This window comes from Lycium barbarum, chromosome 7 (assembly GCF_019175385.1).
Source record: "Lycium barbarum isolate Lr01 chromosome 7, ASM1917538v2, whole genome shotgun sequence".
Taxonomy (NCBI): Eukaryota; Viridiplantae; Streptophyta; class Magnoliopsida; order Solanales; family Solanaceae; genus Lycium; species Lycium barbarum.
The window spans coordinates 116,439,663-116,467,160 of record NC_083343.1 but is presented as its reverse complement, the minus strand read 5'-3'; the positions used below and the strand labels follow the sequence as shown (position 1 = coordinate 116,467,160).

At 36.4% G+C, this 27,498-nt stretch overlaps 1 long non-coding RNA gene across 2 annotated transcripts; it reads right to left on the bottom strand.

Moving 5' to 3' along the window:
* Positions 1-24,822: 24,822 nt before the first annotated feature.
* On the bottom strand, positions 24,823-27,179 carry LOC132603934 (uncharacterized). Of its 2 annotated transcripts, none has more exons than XR_009568586.1 (2): positions 26,909-27,179; positions 24,823-26,624 (listed from the first exon to the last, which is right to left on the bottom strand). It is a non-coding gene; the product is annotated as an uncharacterized LOC132603934 (long non-coding RNA). The 2 variants fall into 2 exon arrangements; XR_009568585.1 differs by having other exon boundaries at positions 24,823-26,612.
* Positions 27,180-27,498: the final 319 nt, after the last annotated feature.

The following is a 27,498-nucleotide window of genomic DNA, read 5'->3' as shown; positions in this document are numbered from 1 at the left end:
CTCTTGTCACCACCACCAAATGCACGACCCTTAGCGCCCTCAACTATAGAAGCATGCTCGACGATGGACTGGAAGGAAGCCCCCATATTCTCCATCTGAAGGCAAGGAAACTGAAGAGAACCAACTCTCCCACTAATAAAATACCTAATGTTGTCAGCCTCAGTAGAGATCAACGGAATAGAATAATGGGCCAGATACAGAGAGTGGATCACATAGGCCTCCACCGACATACCTCTCTACTGAAGATGTAGAAACTCCCCCCTATGTGTCTCTCTCAAAGACCGGGGCACATACTTCTCAAGGAAGGCCCGGTAGAACTGAGTCCAGGTCAGGGGAGGGGAACCCTCAGGTCTGCAAGCAACAAAATACCATCACCATGTCTTCGCGTCACCGCGAAACTATTAGGACACATAGTCAACTCCTTGGGTCTCCACGATCCCCGTCCTATGCAGTAACTCATGCATATCCAGAATAAACTCATAAGCATCCTCAGAAGAAGTACCCAAAAACCTCAGCGGCTCTAACTTCGTGAATCCCAACAATGTCCTGATCAGACACGGTCATAATAGCACCTTCCATGGACCTAAGATCATTACTAAGAGCGGGTACCGCATCAATATGGGGAGCCATAGCTGCGGCGGGGTGTGCTACCCGAGTAGGTCCCTACTTAGGAGTCTGCGCCCTAACTCTGGTCTGTGAACATCCGCCAGGAGTAGTAACACCAGCAGCAGCCTGCTGGGCATCTAGATGAAGTAATACTCTGGCCATCGTATCATGCATAGCCTGATCAAAAGTAACCTCGGGCTGTGTCTGTATTGTGGCCACATCATCCTCTGCGGCCTGGCCTCGATCCGGCTGATACTCAGGCTCGGGAGATAGAGATCTCTCGCGCCGCTGTCCTACCGCAGAAGCCCTGCCCCTGGCTGGGGCAGCCTCGCGCCCTCTGGCTGTCGCTCGCCCTCGGGTGCCAGCCGTAGCTGCGGGTTCTGGCACCTGACTTCGGGCCATAGCATCTCGAGTCCTCACCATCTGTGAGAGAAGAGATAAGAATCAGATACTAATTTGATCTTTCTATATACCAATTAGAGTAAAGTAGCACAAAAGAATGAAAGAAAGTGAGATTTCCTAAATGTCCTATAGCCTCTCGCAGATAAGTACGGAACTCATCGTACCGATCCACGAGACTCTACTAGACACGCTTTTATATTATAAATCGGGTAACCTAGGGCTCTGATACCAACTTGTCACGACCCAATTTGGTTAAGTCGTGCGGGCACTTACCTTTCCCACCTCTGTAAGCGAACCCTCAAACCAACGATAAGTAAATACATAATAAATAAATAAATCAAGCGGAATAGAGTAATTACGTAAGTCTCACAATAATATAATAGAAATAGTGTGGAAAAAGGAAAATACCCCTAGGGTCTGGTTTATGCCATACAAGAGCATCTAATGAAAAATATAAAAGTTTGGAATATAATAATACATAAATTTGTCTATGTCTCAGAATAGAAATAGTAAGACATAAATATGAAGAGTCTTCGAGGCGATCGTCTCGTGCTCACCCTGGAAACTCGATGCTATGCTAAAGGCGACTATCAGCCACGAGAGATAGAAGCAGACCCAACCTGATACTCTGCATTCATAAAGAAATGCAGCAAGTGCAGGTCAGTACAAAACAACAGTACTGGTAGGTATCACCGGCCGACTAAGTATAGATAACATAATTCATAGAATAAAGCAGGATAGGAAGATAAATCAACAAGTATAAGTCAAACACAATATGAAACAGGTATCCGTCATTACCTAGGTTGAAGCGTCTAAACCCAAGTATGTCAAGTCTCGATATATAAAAAATCCGAATCAATCAAATAAGTATAACACCAGATCATCACAATATAAGCCACGATGCAATGCAATGATGTATGAATGCTAATGCAATGCAATGCCATGTACACATGTACTCCGGACGGAAGTATCGACGTCTCGGTAGCATAACCTACGGTGACTCACGAAGTCTAACTGCCATTCGTCTCGAATCTTTGCCCAACAGACAGACGAGACCCGAATCTTTGCCCACAAGGGTTCTCATCGGCACCACCCTGGGGGACCCATAGAGTCCATGCACTCACTCAATCCACGATTTTAGGACTAACATCGGATATCGGACTCTCGCATCACTCTCATTTAAAAACAGAGTCAAGCTCATCACAATATTTCACCAAGTACCAACAGTGTATCATGAAGAATGAGAATGAGTGCAATGCATATGTCCACATCAAGAATCAACTTAATATCACGAGAACCAACATGGGTACGCAAATAATATATCAGTGTCACAAGTACCAATATGAGTACGCCAACAATATCATCAACAACTACACAGGTCATACGGAACTCTATCCTCGTATCAACGTCAAAAGTAAGGTACCGCCATATCACAACTAAGATGTAACAACAGTTCCCAAAATCTAGTAACAACACGTGGCATCAATCCAACACAATAGAACAATCAACTCACAACACAACAAGGTGGCTAGCCCCAATCACGCAACAGGGCCCAACCTAAGACAATATCCAACCCAACTTCATACCCGAAGGTTTACATGCTTTCTCCGACAATATAATCTAAATGTATGCTTCGCTAGATGAAGTCTCACCAAGGGTAAGCTATAACCTACCTGGATGGCCGAACATCAAGCACCAACAACCACTCTTTTGCCTTGCCCTTCCGCCGAGCCTCAAGATCAACTAAGTCTAGGAATATTCTAAATCTAGATTAGAAATCACGAAGAACGATACTAATATTGATATCATTCAATTTAGGTCAAATATAACCTTAGAATTTGGGAAAACATGGCCCACAAGGTCAAAAAGGGAAATTCGAGAGTAAAATATCAAATTAACCACTAGGTGGTCGAAACCTAATAAATAATTGCTAAATTAACTCATGGATACACCTAATTTCAAATTTCAAGTAAAATCCCTAATTTTGGGTATAAACCCTAACTCTTAGATTCAAGAATTCAACACCAATAATGAAAGATATATGATTAACAATTCTAGTTACATCATAATCTAGCATAATCCCTATCAATTTCATCATTAATAAGCCTAGATTGCAAAACTATCAAAACCCACTTTTAATCTTCCATTACTAAGGAACTAGCAAGAAAAAAGGAATTCCAAGATGATTAGGATTAATAAAACAGGAAGAGGATTAGGAGAACTTACCACTAAGAATCTTCGCCAATAATCCCCAAGAAAGTTCCTAAGAGCTCTAATTTCGGAAATGGTATTAAATGATAGACTAAGGGATTTTAGCACTTCATTAAATGAACTCACTGCCCGTCACCCGTTTCTACGACACCTAGGCCGCTCCAGCTGTGCCTCTCCAGCGGTCAAGCCTAAATGGCCTGAACCGCTACAGCGGCTGGGTGACCGCTCCAGCGGTACCGCTGCCGCGGTGCTGGTGCCTCCAAAATGGGCACCAGACACCAGAAATCATAACTTGTTTCACATTTTAATCTGATTTTTCAACTAATTCCCGAGGCCATCTTCTCACATACCACATACATAAACACAGATAAAAACATGCTACGAATGCGCTCGTGGCCTCGAAATTCTCAACGAAAGTCTTGTTGACCGAGTCAACCCCCGATACCTTAATTCCAATTTCCCAACTCAAGTCCCAAAATGCATCCGAGTGCATTGGGAATCGAACCAGAGATACACACAAGTTCTAAATGACCATCCGGACCTCTCGGAATTGACAGATTTTCAAAAAAGGTCCGTTTACCCAAAAGTCAACTTTGGGTTTGCTCATTTCGCTTAAAGTCCATATTTCACAAAAAGTCGCCCAAATCAAGTCTAGACAACTCGGGAAGCGTGTCAACGATCTCCTCTGGTCAAAAGTGAGCTAACCAAGCTCAAAATGGTGCGAAAATGCTGAAAAGACTATAACGACCAAACTGGTCGTTCCAGAACGACAGGAGGGTTAAAGAAGCCGTATGTATATAGGCATATCTAGGGCATCTGAGACACTTTATATAACATGATATCATATCATAAGAGATAAAAGGGTAGTAGACCCTTATACTAATCCTGAAAAGGATTTCTTGCTTAAGATCTCTCAAAATTAGTGCTCATGCGGTCACAGCAACACACTCTGAATGAAAATTTAAAAGGATATTTACGTTTGTTCAAGGTTCGATGTGATTCATCCCATCATGTGTGAGTGAGAGATGTTAGAAATGCATGTACGCCCATTGATGGGAAAATACATAACTTGCTTCATTCATGAAGGCAAGCAAGTTACAACTTCACTAAATAACTCCCTATAGTAAAACACATCAAACTACTCTAAAACCCAAAACTAAATGAATATAAACTTGGGTTGCCTCCCAAAAAGCGGTTGATTTAATGTGTCACGGCCCAATTTCATAAGTCGTGAAGGCACTAACTCCTACCAAGTTAGTAAGCCATCCACAACCCACTAGATAAATCTAATAAAGGAATAAAGAAATCATTGAAGTATTAGAAATCCTTATCTTCATAAAACACAAAAAATAGAAGTACAACCATCCCCGAATCTGGTGTAACTAGTACAAGAACGACTAAATGATGTATATATCTAGGCATACATCCGGAAAGTACATGAGTTGTCCGGAATAAAAGACAACAATTAAGATAACTGAAAAAGATCTGGTGCCATGGATAAACTGATGGCTCACCCCGAATAGTCAGATGATAAGCACAACGGTCGGCAGCGTCTCGAACTCCTCTCGTACCGAGAATAGAATCTGCGCATGAAAAGAGTGCAGCAAGTGTAGCTGAGTACGGGGAACAATGTGTACTCAGCAGCATCATCCACCGACCCTAACGAAAACAGAGACAAAGGGTGGCCTACGATTACTACTTCAACACTTAACCGCCATTAGTTCATAATAATAATAATAATAATAATAATAATAATAATAATAATAATAATAATAATAATAATAATAATAATAATAATAATAATAATAATAACAATAATAATAATAATAATAACAATAATAATAATAATAATAATAATAATAATAATAATAATAATAATAATAATAATAATAATAACAATAACAACAATATCAATAACAATAACAATAATAATAATAACAACAATAACAATAACAACAACAACAACAACAACAATAACAACAACAACAACAACAACAACAACAATAATAATAATAATAATAACAATAATAATAATAATAATAACAACAACAACAACAACAACAATAATAATAATAATAATAATAATAATAATAATAATAATAATAATAATAATAATAATAATAATCAAGCTGTGAAAATCTCAGTTCAATCCTATGTGAAGCTTCTAATCCATAAGTACATCAAGTAACCGAATAAGCAACTAAGTCCTTGGTTTATCAAGCAATCAAATATGCACCCAAGTCCTTAATCCGTTAATCATCCAAAGCTGAAAAAGGCAATCTAAACCATAATCAAGGCATAATAGACAATCAACTTGTTCAATCCACTATAAAACAAAGGAGATTGGATGAATGATATGATATAAAGTGCAAAAGCATGTAATGCCATGCAATGTAATGCAAGGCCTTTCCATCACCTGGTATACACATTTTCGAATGCCGACGAATCGCGACCCATGGGGGACTCGCGAGGTCCATATGTCAGCGCTCCAAAAAATTCCCGGATCACAGTCTCCACATATCTTATCTCAGCCCTTTAGGCTCGTATAATTTATGTCTCAGCCCCTTAGGCTCATATACCTGTCAACTAGCCCATTGGCTCATAATCATCATCACTTCGTCCGGAATCATTTCCCTTCGGACCTTTCATTAGTGTCATCAATGCATATGAGATACAATGATAAATATGAATGTGACATGCTCAACAACAGGAAGTCAATGCATACAGTAAAGGACCTTACCTCTAGCCACGATAAGTATGCAGGATAAGCATGGATATGGTATGCATCACAATAAGAAGTAGGACTACACGTAATATTCCCTTTTTCAAGTTCTCATAATCACAAAGGTTCCACATTTAGCTTTTTATACACAATAAAGTTTTGTTTCAAGATAACATCATCACTCCATCGGGAAACATTCCCCCCCCCCCCAACCCCCCATATATAGACTCAAATATATACAAAGCATGAGATACCAAATGAAGCTTGATTATGACATGCACAATAACAAGAAGCCAATAAATACAGTAAAATATCTCATCTTTATTCATTATAAGTTGTAAAGGCCTATCTTTAGCCGATTACGCAGTAAAGTCATTATCTTAGCTTCTTTTCCACTTTTCGACAAGCATTTAGGAGTGATGAGTACCACACATAACAAACAAGACAGACACACAATCAAACAGACAGAAAATACGGGCTCTATACCTCACTCACAGATCCATAAGATCATACAATCTACCACCTAGTGCCCAAAACATGACATTCAGACTAACTATACAATTTAAATTGCACAAGTTCCCATAGCATATCACCGGCACCCAATACAAGTGCTCGTCACCTCACGAGTATCGGGACCCCCTTATTATCCCCGTTACACCCTCTTATTTGGTCCAATTTATCAACCATAATGCTTAAGTTAGAGTTTATAGTCTCAACATGCCTGTTAAGAAGTGCAGCCAAATCACAGCAAAGCCTTCTCCTTCCGTAGAGCTTCTGAACAATCCAATCTGTTCAAATACATATTAAGCATAAGAATACGAGACAAACGACGCCCATATTACCTTATAAAAGATTTAGGTCCAAAAAGTCAACCCATAGAACCCGTTCCAAACTCCAAAGGTCAATTTCATAATTTTATTGAAAAACGGTTTCAATATGATCTAATTAGTATTCTAGGAAGTCATACGAATCCATTGATGCGCATAATGGTATTCTTTAATCCAAACCCAAATTAAGCCATAAAATTAGGATTCTGAACCCAAAAGGGCAAAATAGTAAATGGAACCTAAAAACATGTTCCTCATGCTCAATTACCAAAACCCCCAATTCTTAGGTTTGGGTCCAAAATCCTTCAATTTCCTCTTTAATTCAAGCATTCTAAGCATGGATTATAAGTCTAAATCAATGGAATAATCAAATACCAAGTTAGAAGACTTACCCAATGGTTTCTCCTTAAAATCTCCTCAATTCTCCTTAAAAAACGTTCTCAAGACTTAAGGGCTTAGAATGGGAAATCTAAAGAAGAATGTCTCCAAAAACACATTTTGTTCAGCGATTTCTCGCACCTGCGCACTCGCTTCGGTGGAAGACACCTCGCTGATGCGGAAGCCCAACAATTATCTCGGGTCTTGCAACGGCGAAACCTCTCACGCAGCTGCGGCCTCGCTCTTGCATGAAAACCTTCGCAGAAGCGAAACCAGGACAAATCATCGAAGACTCGTGCCTGCGGGCCCCACTCTCGCTGGGGAGATTCCACAAGGGCGGAACATCCTTCGCCGATGTGAATACACTAGAACTAGCAAAATCTGGTTTTTGACTCCCAAACCCTAAAATCCCGAGACTCTCCCAGAACCTTCCCGATACAAACCAAATATGCAGACATAAAAAAACGCGCTACGAACTCTCTCGCGCACTCAGAATTCCCAAAAGATTTCTTGTTGACCAAGTCATCCCCGAACAGCGAAAAACCAATTTTCTAACCAAACGTCCAAAATTCCCCCAAGACCCTCAGGAACTGAAACAAATACACAACTAGTCTATGTTCGATGTTCCGGAGCTAATGGAATCGACAAAATTCCCAAACTGACACAATTTCCCCCGATGTTGACTTTAGTCAACCTAACACTTATGAAATACAAGAACTCTCATTTTTTTCACTCAAATCACATACGATTGCCTCGGGAATTATGCCACCTATTCCCACAAGTCAAATATATCATAATGAAGCTAGGGGAAAGGCCTAACGGATCGTTACATCATCTACTACTTAAACACATGTTCATCCTCGAACATGAAAGAAAAAGGGACATACGAAAATTATTGAAAAGGGTAGGGATATCCAATCCACAAATCCGTCTACCCAAAATAGCAACCGGCCCTTCCTTAAAAGTCATATTATAATCAAGTAACACCGAAAACCACTGAATCACACAAGAACTATCGGAATGGTACTTCTAGGATAGGGAAATATGAAAGACAGGGTGAACACCCAACAACTTGGAGGCAAAGCCAAACTCGTAGGCTACCTCACCAATACACTGACCAATCTCGAAAAGACCAATGCACTTAGGGCTCAACTTGCCCTTCTTCCCAAACCTTATCACCCCCTTCAAGAGTGAACCCCTCAAAAAAATCAGCTTAATATCCATAAACTCCAAGTCACGAAGCTTCCGATCTGCATAAATCTTTTGTCTACTCTGAGCTGTGAGAAAACCCCCTTTAAATGTCTCAACTCTATCCAAAGAAAATCTCGAAACAATTCTGTACCACAAGGTATAACCTCAAATGCATCGAGCCAACCAACCGAAGATTGACATCTCCTACCCTACAGAGCCTCGGATGATATAGTCGTTGTAAGCAAAACCCAAAAAAGGCAAAAACTGATCCTAATCACTACCAAAATCAATCACGCAGGTCCGTGACATATCTTCAAGGGCCCAAATAACCCGCTCAAATGGATCATCAAACTGAGGGCAGAATGTTGTACTAAGCTCCACTCGAGAGCCTAACTCTTTTTGTGTGGGACGCCAGAAATGAGGAGTAAGTCTGAAGTGATAGGAATGTGTTCCTTAAGCAAACGAACCAACTCTCGGATGTAAATTCTATCCAATTTCTCTGAATTGCAAGTAGTCTGAATCGGTTTGGGATGATCCAACTTAGTCTAACAGTCCACCACGACCCAGGTGACATCAAAATTTTCCTAACAACCATGAAAATATTACCACCAAGTCCGTAGCAATTCTCGTGCTCACTTAATCTTTCAACCTTCCTAACTTAGCTTAAAAGTCTAATCCTTTTACATTTGACCAGTTCCACTCAAGATACCCGATTCGATTATAACCAACCCCTGAACGCAATCTGTTAATTCCACAATTATCATCGTAGTAGCCACAATCCTCTATCTGAAGTCGTAACCTATTGTCAAATTGCACCCACAAAGTACTTCAATCTCACTTATCTTCCTCCCTCACCTTCCAAAGCCAATTCTAGTACTAGAAACCCGTAGAAATCACGTATTCACATACCCCGAGTCCAAATCATGACTCCATCTAACCAGAAAAAAAATATGTACTTGTACTAAGTCAGCTCTAAGCATCTCCGTCAACAACTGATTTTATACAAAGCTAATCGCACAATTCTCAATTCCCATAGGTCTCGTACGGACGAGCTAAAATCACTGAGTCAACACTCACTATACAGATCCTCTTAATCCTACAAATATCATATTATGCACACTAACCCATTGTTTATCTTACGGTACCAATTCGGTAAAATCAACTAATCATTCCAAAGGCCTGTGGCCCTAGCTTCACCCTTCATAACTGCAAATCCTAAGTGCAATACTTATTATGCCTTTAGCAAATCCAAGAGTACCAATCTCACAATCCATGAGCCTTACCTTACATGGATGCCCTCTAGTCATTCACATTAGAAATAATTGACCATACTATCTAAGCATCAACACTTCAACACCGTCTACTGCTGCAGACATAGCCTTCCTCAAAATTGTGACTCCAACTACCGACTGTAAGGATTCCCTTCTTGTCAATCAATCCTTGCTCGTCCATTCCAGGATGCCATGAAATTACCTATCTTGGTACTACACCAGTTGCTTTCTCATCAACCCTCATTCACTAAAGTTTCGCTAGCATTTGCCACACACACTAAGTCATATCATCTATACAATTCCTCAATCAACCTGTCACTTTACACCCTTTCTGAAAGATCCAATATAAGGACACCACATCCCGATTATGATTCAAGTAGTCACGCTGCTTCAATTTCAAGTCTTGTGAACCTTAATCCTCCAAAGCTGATTATAAGATGCCTTTTTTCTGAACTCCTCTGTTTCCATATCCCACAAAAATCACTTTTATCAATAACAACCAAAAATCACCCAAACCCCCTCATGGGGTAGATCAAAATACTATAACCCTTTCAAAATAGCTAAGCCAATCGTGGAGGTCGTAGCAAAGTGCAAGCTTGAGCGTCTGAGAGTTTCACTTTCCTTACTCGAACCTTAAAATATAAAGCTCCTCTAATTCCCACACAACACATATACCATTCCTCAAGAAACCTTTCAACCAGAAAATATCAATGACTACTACATATAAATTCCTACCAACGTCCTTATATAGCTCATACCGGTTTCCTTGCCAAAATTCCCTTAAAAGACGAATAGCTCTACTATCCTGGCCTATGAGTCTACCGACCCAAAGTATGTATCCAAAGTCCTTTGGCGAATCCACTACTCTTTGTTCAAACTGATTTCACTGATCCTCAAATAACCCTCTGAAATATATCCCGCGACATGAATTAGTTAACATCCACCGTTAATCATAGAACCTTTTTGAGCCAAAGTCACATTTACACTATCCACAAGTGGTCAGATCTTTCCACTCATCCCTCGCCAGATCCATCCCTTTTAACCAATCACTAAATTTTACAGGAGCATATGAGGTAGTCAAACTTACCGATAAATGTACGTCCTTTTAGCAATCACTTCATAGGCAGAGTAGTCTCGCAAAACTGACAGGCTTGTAGCTCAAAACGACCCCTTACCATCAAACCAACAAGATATCACGAAAACCCGCAAACCCGACCTTTACCAAAGGATTATAGCCGATCATTTCCACAATAATCAATCACCTATAACCACTAATTTCTAGACGACCACATCCACCACTTGTGCTCGTCCCATAACTGAGAATGATCCATTCGAATTCCTTTCATACACCTCTGTTCCGTAGAGTAACCGAAGACCCATCACACACACCCCAAAACAAAGTGCTTGTCATGGTGGCACACTTCGTACCATGCTACCTGATGTCACATCTTCATCGTTTATGCCTGAACCAGAAAACGTGTCCTCACTATTAGTGAGAGATTAGAAGAATGAAGTTTAAACCTTACCAAAATCAAATACGCACGATAAGGAATGTAGTAATGGAATTTTCCTAAGTGTCTCATAGCCTCTCGAAGATAAGTACAGACGTCTCCGTACCGATCCTCGAGACTCTATTATACATTGTTCTCGTACTTCTGAGACTGATTAACCTAAAGCTCTGGTATCAATTTGTCATGACCCAATTTCATAAGTCGTGAAGGAACTGACTCCTACTAAGTTAGTAAGCCATCCACAATCCACAAGAAAAATTTAATAAAGGAATTAAAGGGGAAAAGAAATCATTCAAGTATTAGTAATCCTTATATAAAACACGAAAACTAAAGGTAAAACCATCCCCGAATCTGGTGTCACTGTACAAGAACGACTAAATAAAGTATAAGTCTAGGCATACATCCGGAAAATACATAAGTTATCCGACATAAAATACCCAAAATCAACAAAAACATCGCGTAAATCGGACGTCCGAGCGCAAAGTTATGACCATCTAAAGTTTGACCACTTTACAACTAGTTTTTCTCCCTATATTTTTTAGAATTATATTTATATTCAAAATAAAGTTATGTCTTGATTAAAAAATAACACGCTTAAATCAAAATCTTAAAAAATAAAACACCCTAAAGTTTCCAAACAAAACTTACTTCAGGGTACCTTTTCAACCCCTAAAATGACTATCCGAACGTCTACGTATCCTTGATGTATTAAGCCTACATTATTGTATGCAGAAAAAATATCAGGTTCTATATAAAATATTGACGTTTCGGAGTCTTGACACACGACTAATCGTTGATCAAAGTATGGAAATAACACTAAGTTTTTTCAAACAAAACTTACTTCGGGCACCTTTTCAACCCCTAAAATGACTATCCGAACGTCTACGTATCCTTGATGTATTAGGCCTACATTATTGTACGCAGAAAAAAATATTAGATTCTATATAAAATATTGACGTTTCGGAGTCTTCACACACGACTAATCATTGATCAAAGTATGGAAAAAACACTAAGTTTTTTCAAACAAAACTTACTTCGGGCACCTTTGCAAAAAAAAAAGTTTACCAAATTTTTTTTTTTTAGTGCTCGCTATATCACTGAAATTAACTATATGCTTTAAGAATTAAAAAAAATCAATAATTCTTTTTTATTAAAAACACAGCCGAATATGATTTAAATAGATGCAACATCTTACAAACTATTTTGTAAAACGTTGGGGAGGAAAATATATATTAATGGTATAACGTGGGCTAGTCCACGTTATACAAATAATTTTGTATAACGTGGATCAGTCCACGTTATACCTTTTAATTTATTTATTTTTTAATTTTTCCGTGATCAGTGTGACAATTAAAAAAAAATGGGGTATAACGTGGACTGATCCATGTTATACCCGTTTTGGTCTGTAAATAAAAGGCTACCCCCTTTTGGTTTATACCGTGTATTTTTATACCCTTTAGGCTCCGGACTTAAAAACATTTCATTAGGGCCATACCTCTTTACTTTTGGTATTATCTCTTTTTTACTTTTTTTTCTTTCCGTCCTTTTGCATTATTTTCTAATACATTATTTGTATTATTTCAAGTTTTCAACTTATAGAACACACTTTTTATTTGCTCTATAAGTTATTCTAATAACTGATTTAGAGAAAAAGAAAATGAGAAAGAAAAACAAAAGTTGTATTTTAAAAAGGTACACGAATGTTTACCATATCAATTTTCTTTTTTCTTTAATTGTATAGAAAATAAATAAAGAAAAAGAGCAAAAAGAGTTAATGAAATTAGATTAGGGATAAGGCATCATTACCCCTACTGAACTATACCCGAAGTTGCTACGACACACCTTACCTTTTCCTGGGTTCTATTACCCCCTAAACTTTTTAAAAACGGAATAATTACCCCACTAAACGCGGATGTGGCAAGAGAGAGCGCTGACGTGGAAAGGAGAGTGAGAAGCATAAAAATGTGGAAAACTTTTTTTTTTTCCTTAAAAATCTGTATTTTCTTAAAATATGGAAAACTAAATTGTTTCTAAAAAATATGAAAATCCGTTATTTTAGAAATCTAGTTTTCCAAATTTAGTTTAAAAAACAGTTTTTCCACATTTTAAAAAATAATTAGTTTTTCCAAATTTTTATAAAATTCAGTTTTTTTACATATTGACAAGAAAAACACTTTTTTCAATTTTTTTTTAAATAATCCAGGTTTTATTTGAAAAATAAAAGTGTCCTAAGAAAATGAAATCATGAAAATCAAGATTTTTTAAGACATTTTAAAAAAAAAAAATCAAGTTTTCCATATTTTAAAAACTTCCATGTTTTCAGTTTTTTTTTTCCTTTTTTTTTTAAAAAAACTGGTTTTAAAAGGAAAAATCAAATTTTCAGATCTTTTAAATATCCATTTTTCATTTTTTCTAACAAAATCAGTTATTCATTTTTTAAAAAAAAAAAATTGACACCTAAGCGTAAAAAAAATTAAAAACAAATATACGTGTGGCAAGGAGAGTGTATATCACTCTCCCGTATGAGAGTGGACATCAGTGTTTAGGGGAGTAATTATTTCGTTTTAAAAACGTTTAGGGGGTTAATAGGACCCAGGAAAAGGTAAGGTGTGTCGTAGGAAGTTCGGGTATAGTTCAGGGAGTTAATGATGCCTTATCGATTAGATTATGAAAAAAAGAAAAAAAGAATTAAATGAAATTAGAAAAATAAATAAATAAATAAATAAATAAATAAATAAAAGGAAAAAGGAAAGAAAATAGAAAAATAAAATAAAAAACTAAAAGAAAGAAGCCAAATTGAGTATGAATAAGATAAATCAACAAAAAAACGAAAGAAAATAACTCACAATATACTACAATGAAAGAAAATAACTCACAATGTAACACTACTATTTTACATTTCAAATGCATTAACAATCGTGTGGGAATACGGATATATAGTTTGATGGGTATCAAAGGAAAGGGGCATACGCGGATAAATAGTTTGGCTTCCGTGGGCATTTATATAGTTTGGCTATGGTGGCTGCATCAATCTGGAAAGAGAGGAATGGCATAAGATTTCATAAAAAAAAAAAAAAAAAAGGATCAAAGTCAAAGTGACAGAGGAATGGCATCAGATTGCAGTACATATCCATATACAAGGCAGTGCACTATCAAGGTGGCAAGCTCCATTACTCCTCCTGAATACCATGCCATGAAGATTGTTGGGCTGATGTTATTTGGAAACCAATTTGTAGTCTTTCTGATTTGATAATGATAGTTTGCTCTATAGATTGTAGTTAGGTTCCTTGGAAATTTTTTACAATGATAGAGGTCCAACAAACAATAGTTGTATGAGGATCCATTCTATTTTTGACACTTCAATAGTGAGGTCCATTTACATACTTTACATGTCACTCACCACTTACCACCCCAGTCCCCCTTATAATGGTAGAGGCCCAACCAACAATAGTTGTGCGAGGCTCCATTCTAATTTTGAACTTAGGTAGTGGGGTCTATTTGCACACTTTATATTTTACTTACTATTCACCACCATAGTCCCCCTCTTCCGCCCACCCCTCTTCCTCTCTGATTTTCTTTTTCTTATTCAATCATGACCTAGTGCGATTCTACACAAATTGGAAATAAGAAAAGCAAAAGAAAAGCTAATATTTTTTTGGTAACTAAAGAAAAGTAAGCAAATGAAGGAGTTGAGCATGCAAAGAAAATAAACAAGACTGATGCGGCAAAACATTTTAATTTATTTTATTTGGATCATTCTTATTTCTCAAAGTTTCTGGAAATATGTACCCATAGCTAACTATTAAAGAAAAATACTAAAATTAGAGTTTATTCGGTTTAGCTACATTTAAGTAATTTTTAGGAACAAGTACTTAAAAATACTTTTTAAGTGTTTAAGTTGAATTTATAAATAAACAGATAAAAATGTTGAAGCTGAAATAAGCAGTTGATGTATTTGATTAAAAAAAAATGCTAATAGACATCTTTTTTCTATTAAAATAACTTAAACGCCCTTAAAATAAATGGATATAAATACTGGAGCTAAAAATAAGCAGTTGATGTTTTTGATTAAAAAAAATTGCTGATAACCATTTTTTCTGTTAAATAAACGGAAACGCCTTTAAACTGTTAATATTAAAAATAAGCTTATTATTCAACATTTTTAAGCATATATTTTTTTAAGGTTAATCTCATAGTTGTTTCTTTGAACAAATGAGTTTGAATTCATGAATTTCTTGTAAGAAATGAGTTTAAGGTTTAAAATTCATTAGCCTATTACAGATAAAGAATTTTTTTATGAAAAACTAAATAAAGTACTTAAAATTATTTATAAAAGTTAATATATTGTATATTTATAATTGCAAAAATTGGGTATATAATTTGTAGGTTTGATGCGGTCTTTTCTTCTGTTTGGTTTTAATAAAACTAAACCGAAGCAAATATTATCCGTTTTCTAAAATTTTAAATCAAACCAAACTCAAATAACTATCGGTTTATTTAATCGGTGTCGTTCGATTTTCGGTTTCAATCGGTTCTTAACTGAACCGTGAACACCCCTACACTTTAGGATATAAATTGATTAGATAAGATTATTTTAATACATATAGAATATTTATTTAAATAGCATGTAATAATTAATAACATGATCTCTTTTTCTTCGTAACTACAGATCCTAAAGGTAACAAGTATAGTTTTTTTTTTTTCTTTTCTGTTTTGTTTTATTTTTTTTTTTAAGCCAATCCTATAAAATAAAATAGCGCCTTTGTGCCATAAATTAAAGAAATAATTGATGCTAAAGTTCCAATTTTTTAATTGTATTTGGGAGTTGGATATTGGATAGAGATAAGAAAGAAAAAGAAAGAAGAAGAGGAGTGGACCGTTGGGGAAGAGGGGGACTCGGGTGGTAAGTGGTGAGTGACAATGTAAAGTATGTAAATGGACCCACTATTGAAGTGTCAAAAATAGAATGGATTCTCATTCAACTATTGTTAGTTGGACCTCTATAAAAAATTTCGTGAGTCTTGGTCTGTTTATTTTTTTTTTTGAGAGACAGGTGGTCTGCCTATCTAGCTTTGTAGTAACTATTACTTTTGGTATTAATAAAATCTTTATTTACCAAAAAAAGTTCAACCCATTTTCCCCATCCAAAGTCAGCTTATGACTTCGCCCACTTGACACTCCTGGTCCCGAAGGAGAATCTTAGTAGTTGAATTGATTGACTATTTAAACTTTAATCTTGTTAGTGAAGGTTCAATTCCACCTTTTAATCCTCTTCCTATATATAATTGAAAAAAATATTTCAAAACAAATTATGGTCCTGGACATACTGATGTGAAAATCTAGAAGTGACAGATATACTCCACCAATAAGAAATAACAAGTATAGACAAGCAAAACAATAGAAAAAGGACACTTCCCACTATGAACGTATAACGACACTGGAGAAAGGGCATGTTTCACATGCAATGAGAGTTAATCAGGTGGTAATCACCCTTCACGTTCAACCCGAACCAAAGATCGTGATTTCGAGTCACCGGGGGAGTAAAAAAGAAGGAAGCTACTGGGGTAGGCATTAAAAAGAAGAAACAAGAAGATGCACGTAAAAATAATTGAAAGAATTAATAAAACGTGTCTTTGTGTCATTTTGTAGATTTCCCTCTATTATTTTGTTGGACTTACAACGACCCAAGGAGGAGTAAATTATCGTATAGTTTGTAGTATTTACGAATTCAAGGTGAGGTGTCATGGTGTATGTTATTCGCGAATGACATAGTCTTGATTGACGAGACACGCAGCGGAGTGAACTACTAAGCTGGAGGTTTGGAGACAAACTCTGGAGTCTAAAGGGTTCAAGTTGAGTAGGGCCAAGACAGAGTATATGGAGTGCAATTTCAGTGACGTGACACATGAGCCTGGCGTGGAAGTGAGGCTTGGTACCCAGGCCATCCAAAAGAAATGAAGTTTCAAATATCTTGGGTCTATTATACAAGAAAATGGGGATATTGACGATGATGTCTCACATCGTATTGGTGCAGGGTGGATGAAATAGAGGCTCGCTTCAGGAGTGTTGTGTGATAAGAAGGCGCCACCAAAACATAAAGGCAGGTTCTACAAAGTGGTTGTGAGACCGACTTTGTTGTACAGGCCAGAGTGTTGGGCAGTCAAGAGCTCTCACGTCCAAAAGATGAAAGTTGCAGAAATGAGAATGTTGTGATGGATGTGTCGGCACACCAGGCGAGATAGGATTAGGAATGAAGATATCCGAGATAAGGTGGGAGTGGCATCAGTAGAGGACAAGATGCTGGAAGCGAGGCTGAGATGGTTTGGGCATGTGAGGGGTGGTGCAAAAAACCACCCCATACCTCTCTCACACCCTCCCCTCCCCCCTACCAGGGGGGTGGTGCAAAAAACTAAAAACAAAAACTTTTCAGACTTTATTTTTAAAAACCAAATTTTTTTTTGGAGGGTCGGGTTGGTGGGGTGTTGGGTCACGGGGGGTGGGTGGTGCAATAAAAAAATATCAAAACTTTTTAAAAAAAAAATTGGGTGGTGGGGGAAGGGGTGGGAGCGCGGGGAGAGGGGTGAGTTGTGGGAGGAGAGGGGGGGGGGGGGGCTGCTGGGTTTTTTGGGATTAAGTTGGGTTTTTTGGTATTTTACAAAAGTTTAATAAGTTTTAAAATTACATTTTGGACCCCAATTAACTTAATCACAAATTTAAGTGGCCTTTGACCTTGACCGGTCAAAGTCGTCACCTTTAGTTAACTTTTCCAGGTTTCTATTCAATAGAGGACCCTTCCCTAGTTTAGAGAGCTCAAGATGGCTCAAAATACCAATCGAATTTTTTACTTTTCTTGAACTTGAAGGATGCTAAGTGCAGCTTGTCCACCCTTAGAGGTCCTCTGGTGGTTTCTAATAAGTCAGGAAGAATTAGCTATACGTGACCTTTTAGTCGTGAAATTAGTATAGGTGACTCATGGGGACCACTTGAAAGCAAAACCCAATTAAATTTGGTATTAAGAAAATTGGGGTCCAAAATATATTTTTTCAAACTTCTTAATCTTTTACAAAATATACAAAGACCTCAACTTAATCCAAACAATCCACCAACCCCCTTCTCCTCCTCCCACCCCCCCTAATTTATTTTTTTTAAATTGAATTTTTATTTGCTTTTTCATCAGCCACCCCCTCCTCCTCCCACCCCTCCCCCGCCCTTCCCCCTCACTAAAAAATTTGTTTTTTTTTTAATTTATTTTATTTTCTTTTTCACCAGCCGCCTCCTTTTCCTCGTCCCACACCTCCCCCGCCCCAATTTTTTTTTTAAAAGTTTTGATTTCCTTTATTTGTTTTTTCATCCCCCTCCTCCTCCTCCTCCCAACCCTCCCCCTACCCACGGCCCAAAAAAAGAATTTTAATTTTTTTTTTAAAAAAATCGATTTTTTTACCAGTCCCCACTCCTCCTCCTCCCACCCCTTCCCCCCCCCCCCCCCCCTTTTTTTATTTTGATCTTCTTTATTTGTTTTTTTCACCCCACCTCCTTCTCCTCCCAACCCTCCCCCCACCCCCCCCCCCCCCACCCAATTTTTTTTTTAAAAAAATTTTGAAAAGTTTTGTTTTGCACCCCCACCCTTCTGAAAAAAAAATATTGTTTTGAAAAAAAAAATTTGAAAATATTTATTATATTGCACCACTCCCCCCCCCCCCCCCCCCCTTTGAATTTTTTTTTTTTGGTTTCTTACTTCCCCCACCCACCCAAAAAAATTAATTTTGTTTTAAAAAAAAAGTTTTGAGAAGTTTTTATTTTTGGTTTTTTGCAAAGATTTTTTTTTTCTTTGGGTTTAGGAAAAGTTTGGATAAAATTCATGTTGTTATTGTTATGTGTTTGTAGTGACATAGTTGGTTTTTCTGTTGTTGTCCTAGTATGGTTTAGGGTTTAGGAAAATATATCCAACAGATAGTTTTTTTGTTCTTGTCCTGGTATTTATCTGGTTCTATTTGTAGAAGATAACCAACAGATTTGTAGTTGTTGCAACAAATTCTACACTTTATGCAACAAGTAGACAATCTGTTGCAACAACTCACTAATCTGTTAGACATAACTTTAGTTATTTACTTATGTTTGTAGAAGATATTCAACAGATTTTTAGTTGTTGCAACAAATTCTACACTTGTTGTAACAAATAGATAATCTGTTGCAACAACTACAAATCTGTTGGACATTGCTTCAGTTATTTGCTTCTGTTTGTAGAAGATGTCAAACAGATTTTTAGTTGTTGCAACAAGTTCTACACTTGTTGTAACAAGTAGACAATCTGTTGCAACAACTACAAATCTATTGGACATAGCTTCAGTTATTTGGTTATGTTTGTAGAAGATATCCAACAGATTTTTAGTTGTTGCAACAAGTTCTACACTTGTTATAACAAGTAGACAATCTGCTGCAACAACTACAAATCTGTTGAGTGTGAGTGACTTTGTGTATTTGTCCCTTGTGTCGTTGTTGTGAATAGTGTGATTTTGGGACCTTCTTTCTTGTGAGGGCATATGAATTACGATAGATTGGTAATGTTGAGAAAAAAAAAATCAAGTTGAGTCGACTGAGCAAATCTAGTGAGCTAGTGGTTTTGAGTCACTTATTGAGACTTGAGTGTTGTTGCTTGATGGTTTTAAATAGCTATTGCATTCTTGAAATTGTATTTTGAAATGAGGGTGGTATTTGGTTGAAGTTTCACATGCTTGTAGTCTAATTGTTGGTACCAACCAAAGTCATGTTTTTGTGCTTAAAGTGGTTCCTCATTGAGATTTTTGTTTTGATTTGCTTGAGGACAAGCAAAGACTTTAAGTTGGGGGTATTGATGAGTCGTGAAATTACGCGATATTCGATGCTAATTCCTTAAGCTTTTGTGACTCCTTAAGCACTTTTGTTGTTACTTTTTGTGTTTTTATGTTGTTTTGTAGGAAAAGATGCCCGGAGAGCAAAACGAAGCAAAACGGACCAAAATAGAGCAAAAATAGAACAAATTCATACTTTCTGGCACCATATGCTACACGCAGAGTATAGCATATGGCGCAGCATGTGCAACATGCGAGCAGCATGTGGTGACAGAGAAAATTGTCACCACATGCTACGGTTTTGGTACCACATGCGATTAGCATGTTGAACATGCGAATAGCATGTGGTGCAGCATGTTGTGCAAGAGGGTATTTTGGTCCAGATTTTGTTCCCGTTTTTTGGAATGATATAAATACTCTTTTAGGGTTTGTAATATTTATCTTTTGTCATTTTGCAAGTTTTGGAGGCTAGGGTTTTTCTACACCATTGGAGGAGAAGATTGGAAGCACTTCAATGAGATATTTCTTAATCCTTTCTTCAATTCCTTGTTTTGTATTGTATATCTAAGTGTGTAGTATTTATTTTCTTCACTTGAATCTTGTTTATGGAAATATTCTATGATTAAAGTGTTGAATGAAACTCTTGTTTTGCTTATGTATTGAATGATTTTTATTCCTAATGAAGTGGGTTATTGTTGATTTAATTAATCTCGTTCTTGAATGTTTCCAAAGGGATTAGCTAACCCTAGGACTCACCCATTTACTTAGATTGAGCTCGGAAGAGGAAATCTAGGTTGAGAAAGATTAATTAACAAGAATTTGGGTCATTAAACTCATCTAATAACTTGAGCTCGGAAGAGGATAGTTACTTGAGGTTAAATTGATTGTACCTAACATCACACTCTAAGGCTTGGAAAAGCTTAGAGTGAAATTCATTGATTTGGTTGGAAGACTTTCAATGAGATTTTAGATATCATTATCTATCAACACAAACCCGCTCTTAGTTGTAAAATACGTTGGATCGTTACTTGAGTGTAATCTCCTATTATCCATGCTTGTGGCCATTGATCATTTTACTTGCTTTCTAGGTTAGTTTACATTTCCGCATTAGTTATAATCTTAATCAAAAACCCAAAATATCATTTATCGTTTGGCTTTAGTTTAGTTGGTGAAAGTTCCTTACTTTCTTAATCGCCTAGCATATTGTTCCCTGTGGGATCGACCCCGACTCATAGTTGGGTAAATATATTGCATACGACCGTGTACACTTTCTCTTTGAGGAGTGTATTTTGGACGTTACCAAACAACTACAAATTTGTTGGACATAGCTTCAGTTATTTGGTTCTGTTTATAGAGGATATCCTACAGATTTGTAATTGTTGCAACAAGTTCTACACTTGTTGCGACAAGTAGACAATTTATTTATGAAACAGCAAATGTTGAGGAAAGATATAGTCAAATTGGCAGCCAAACTGACAATCAATCCTCAAAAAGAGATGAAGAACAGAGCCAAGAAGCAATATATACAAATAAAGAAAGTGAAGAAGAACTAGAAGATGAAGAAACTGATGATGGAAATGAAGGAGATACAGCAGATCAAGGAAATCTGCTACACCCCAGAAGGTAGTTGTTGAACAAATTATTACTTAAATTGTGGTATTTGGAGGCTGTTGAACAATTTTTTTTTTTTTTTTGTCCTTTATGTTATTTGTGAATGATGTTTATGAACTTATTCATTTTGATTAGTTGTGGTATTTGGAGCCAAGGTGGCTGTTGAACAATTTCTATTTATGAACTTATTTATTTTGCTTACTAATTGTTGCAATAGATGCATACAGTAGAATTGCTTAGTTGCTTAGTTGTTGCAACAAATTACTCACATTGTTGGAAAACATCAAACAATTGCTTAAATTATTGTAAAAACTAAAACATATGTCGCAACAGATGAGTTAATTGTTGCAACAGATCATACACTTGTTGAAGAAGTTGCAACAAATTACTAATCTGTTTCAACAGATGGATCAGTTTAAACAAATCACTAATCTGTTTAGACAAGTTACCTAAATGATTGCAACATATCATACAGTTGTTGAAGAAGTTGCAACAAGTTACTAATCCGTTCCAACAAGTAACTAATCTGTTTAGACAAGTTGCCTAAATGATTGCAACAGATCATACAGATGTTGAAGAAGTTGCAACAAGTTACTAATCTGTTCCAACAAGTAACTAATCTGTTTAAACAAGTTATTAATCTGTTTAAACAAGTTGCCTAAATGATTGCAATAGATCATACAGTTGTTGAAGAAGTTGCAACAAATTGCTAATCTGTTTCAACAAGTTACTAATCCGTTCCAATAAATAACTAATCTATTTAAACAAGTTACTAATCTGTTTGCAACAGATAGTACAGTTGTGGAAGAAGTTGCAACAAATTACTAATCTGTTTCAACAAGTTACTAATCTGTTGCAACAGATCATACAGTTGTGGAAGAAGTTGCAACAAATTACTAATGATTTTAGTAGATATATATATATATTGATCACTAAATATGGTTGATTTCCGCTGTTTATCACTAAATATGGGTGAATCAAGTAGTTCACACCAATTCACTCCAATGATCACTCCATTTAGTACGTATTGGACTTAGTTGATTATTTATCCTGACCCAAAACACCATCAAATTGCTTAAGTATATATATTGATCACTAAATATGGTTGATTTCCACTGTTTATCACTAAATATGGGTGAATCAAGTAGTTCACATCAATTCACTCCAATGATAACTCCGTTTAGTGCGTATTGGACTTAGTTGATCATCTATCCTGACCCAAAACACCATCAAATTGCTTAAGTATATATATTGATCAATAAATATAGTTGATTTCCACTGTTTATCACTAAATATGGTTGCTTTCCAAAATAGCAACTTTAACGTATTTCAAATGCCTGCTAGGGCTTTATTTAGTTTTCAAAATGTTCACACCAAAAGGGTAAGTAAATGCAGGAATTTTTAAAGAGAGTAGAGAATTGGGCCTCAATCCCGATAAAAATAATTCTAATACTCGGGCTTAGTCTGAGAGTCTAAAATAATGCCCTGTCCTAGGTCCTTGATGAGTCGTGAAATTACGCGATATTCGATGCTAATTCCTTAAGTTTTTGTGACTCTTTAAGCACTTTTGTTGTTACTTTTTGTGTTTTTATGTTGTTTTGTAGGAAAAGATGTCCGGAGAGCATAACAGAGCAAAACAGACCAAAATAGAGCAAAAATAGAACAAATCAACGTTTCTGGCACCACATGCTAATAGCATGTGGTGCAGCATGTTGAACATGCTAGCAGCATGTTGAACATGCTAGCAGCATGTGGTGCAGCATCTGCTGTCAGTGAAAATGGCACCATATGCGAGTAGCATATGGTGCAGCATGTGCAACATGCGAGCAGCATGTGGTGCAGCATGTGGTGACAGAGAAATTGTCACCACATGCTACGGTTTTGGCACAACATGCGATTAGCATGTTGAACATGCGAATAGCATGTTGTGCAAGAGGGTATTATGGTCCAGATTTTGTTCCCGTTTTTGAATAATATAAATACTCTTTTAGGGTTTGTAATACATTATCTTTGGCAGTTTTTCATCAAGTTTGGAGACTAGGTTTCTACACCACACTTTGGGGTTGAAGATTTGAAGATTTGGTTGAGTATTTCTTAAACCTTTAATTCATTTCTTCAATTTCTTGCTTTGTATTGTATATCTAAGTGTGTAGCTTTCTATTCCATAACTTGAATCTCGTTTATGAAAGTATTCTTGATTAAAGTTTGGTTTGAAACTCTTGTTATGCTTATGTATTGAATGATTCTTATTGCTATTGAAGTGGGTCTTTGTTGATTTAATTAATCTCGTTCTTGAATGTTTCCAAAGGGATTAGCTAACCCTAGGACTCACCCATTTACTTAGATTGAGCTTGGAAGAGGAAATCTAGGTTGGGAAAGATTAATTAACAAGAATTTGGGTCATTAAACTCATCTAATAACTTGAGCTCGGAAGAGGATAGTTACTTGAGGTTAAATTGATTGTACCTAATATCACATTCTAAGGCTTGGAAAAGCTTAGAGTGAAATTCATTGATTTGGTTGGAAGACTTTCAATGAGATTTTAGATATCATTATCTATCAACACAAACCTGCTCTTAGTTGTAAAATCGTAAAATACGTTGGATCGTTACTTGAGTGTAATCTCCTATTATCCATACTTGTGGCCATTGATCATTTTACTCACTTTCTAGGTTAGTTTACATTTCCGCATTTGTTATAATTTTCTCAAACAAACCAAAATATTATCTATCGTTTGGCTTTAGCGTAGTTGGTGAAAGTTCCTTCAAACTTCAGCCTGAGATTTTGCAATTTCTTTCGTCATGCTGCTGCTGCTGCTGCTTCTTCTCCATCTCACTTGGCTTTTGGATAGACCAAAGTTTTATGTTAATTGTTGCTGCTGTTCGGACTCGATGAAAATACACAAGGATTTTGTGTTGGGATTTTAGCCCAACTTAGAATAGGAGGCGTTCAGTTGAACTCCATATGTATATCATGCAGATACAATAACGAGATATCAGTAAGAGTAAAGGAAAGGATAAAATCAAAGTTTAAAAAATAACAAAAAATCAAACTCTTAATTGCAAACAGTGAACTAGTCTCGAGTGAGGAGAACAAAAACTGGGTGGAAATTTAACATCTTAAACACTGTAGGATTTTAGTATTGCTACTAAGTTCATAGATCAATAGGTACGTATCCATCTTATAAAAATATCAAACAAGAAGCTTAAACCAAACTTTGTTATGGTAGTTAGCTTTTTTTTTTTTTTTTTTTTGGCAAATGACTTGTTTTTTTTTTTTAAAATAATCATGCCAACTCATTTTTATAAACCCAACTTTTATAAAGAAGATTTCCATTAACAAATTGAATATGTAATTTCCGGAATCCTTAAACAAGTAGAGGAAAAAAAAAAGGATAAGAAAATGAACTGTCTCCTCATCATTTTGGGAAAAACATACAACCAGGTATTGGCTATATTCTTAGTCCATTTTGAGTGACAATTCACAGCCAACATATTTTATATGCTAAAGGAAATAAAGGATATCAAAACCAATTCAAGAACAAGAAACATTTACAAGTGGTTAACTACTCCTGAAGGTATTCAAGTTGATGGTAATAAATAGGGCGAACATCATAAATTTTTCTTAGAGAAAGAAAAAAATGAACTAGTCTAGAATGGAATTCTTACTCTATGTTTTTTAACGAAGTAAGTACCTAAAACAGGGACAAGGACTCATAAACAAACAAGTAAAGAGCGAACGGACTTGGACTTCATAGTAAAAGGAAAAGACGAGAGAAAACTACGCTACCAATACATCAACGCTTGATCTAGAACTGAATTTTAAACTCAAACTTAAGCAAATCTCGAACCTAGCTTTAAACTAGATCCTAAAACAGGGACAAGGACTCATAAACAAACAAGTAAAGAGCGAACGGACTTGGACTTAATAGTAAAAGGAAAAGACGAGAGAAAACTACGCTACCAATACATCAACGCTTAATCTAGATCTTAAGCTCAAACTTAAGCGAATCTCAAACCTAGCTTTAAACTAGATCTTCAAACCTAAACTTCTGTACTCGTTGATTTTCATAATCTCCAAACATTTAAACTCTACTAACGAGAGGTGAGAGGGCAACGACTAATTAATCAAAAACTGAACTAAAGTCGACTATTTTAAAACCCGCCTTGGAAACCTGTTGAAAGTAAGCCACTTTAGACAAACTGAAGCTTGTGACTGTTCATACTGTCCACGAACATTTCTTAAAAACCTTAAACAAGTTATGACCTCAACCAAAACAAGTTATGACCTCAACCAAACACACATATATATATTTAACAAACTAAACCAGTCGGAAAAATTGGATTCTAATTAAACTTAAACAAGTTGAAGTAAATCTGGACAGATTTTTTAACGAGAAAACAAATAAATTTTGAAGTTGATCTAAAGGGAAAAACTGAAGAAAAGCAGCCCATTCTTGGCCCAAAAACCCTAATCGCGAACTTTATGAAACTTACAACTAAAACGAAGACGTGATCATCCCCCAGGCAGAAACTTAACAAAATAGAACCGTAGTATATTCAACTCAGAAAAAATTCTAAATTCTTAATTATTTTCCATCCGAAATGAAGCAAATCAGAATAAACAAAAGAAAGTGACTGAATCTAAACTAAGACCCAAACTAAAATTAATATGCCCCTCCTTCAATCTCGAAAATAAAACCAACTAAACCAACATAGAGTGACAGAATATACAAATACAGAAAAAAGCAAATCACATTCTTCGAGCAAGGCTAACTAAATCAGAAAATAACACATTTTTTCAATCGGATTTCAACCGTCTCAACGAGATAAAAAAATAATATATATTTCAGTCGGGATTTCAACCGTCTAGCAAATAACACATATTAAAGTGGAGATTTCAACCGTATAAAATGATAAAATAAGAACGACGGCGAGTAACATTTTCAGGCTAAAAACATTAAAAAAGCAAAAGAGAAATGGGAAGCGAGTTTACCTGATTTTGAGCAACGAAATGGGTCCAAGAGTATTTGAATCGATTTCAATTTTGATTCCCTAGATTCGAAACTCAAATGAGAAAAGAAAGGAACTCAGAAGAGAGATATTTTGGCTAAAACTTGTTTCGAAAAAAAAAAGCTTTCAGATTTTAATACTTCTTTTTTAGAACTTCCAAGACTGAAAAACTTCGACTCCAAAAAAAACCTCCTGATGGAAGCACCAAGAGCCTCTATTTATACACGAAATTTTGTGGGTTGGGTTTGATTTTGAATTTTTTTAAAAAAATGGAAGGAGAGGGGCGGGGTCTATTGATGAGACAGAAAGAAAGAGAGGGGAAAAGATAGAGTACTTACTCGTTGAGGATTTGGCGGAGTGGAAGCTTTTCCATGGCTTCGAGTACCATGGTGACATTGTGAATAGTGAGGAAAGGACGAGAGAGATATGGGCTTCGTCTGCCATGGTGTCCTTTGGCGTGGGGAAGGAGGAAAAAGAAGAAAGGAGAAGATGGGAGCAGGCGGCGATGGGAGAGGTGAGTCTATTAGGGGCTAGGGTTTCTATGTTTTGGGGATCTGATAGGATTAAAGGTGGGGATTTAATTTGGGTCGTTGATCAAATATTGATCGATGGTCCAAATTAAAAGAAACATTTAAATGAAAAGGAATATTATATATATATATATATATATATATATATATATATATAAGGAAAAACAAAGGGGAAAAGAGAGGACCATTGGATTAAATAGCTGGACGACCCAGATCGAAAGAAAGGCTTGATCCGCGTCATGCCCACGTGACACGCGCGGATTGGACGAACAAAATTGAAGGAATTTTTTTAAAAAGAAAAAAAAATACCAAGTGTTGAGCACTTTGCAAATGTGGCCAACGTCATTTAAGAGCTTGTCAAATTGATTTAAATTGTAACCAATTTTTTTTTAATTGAA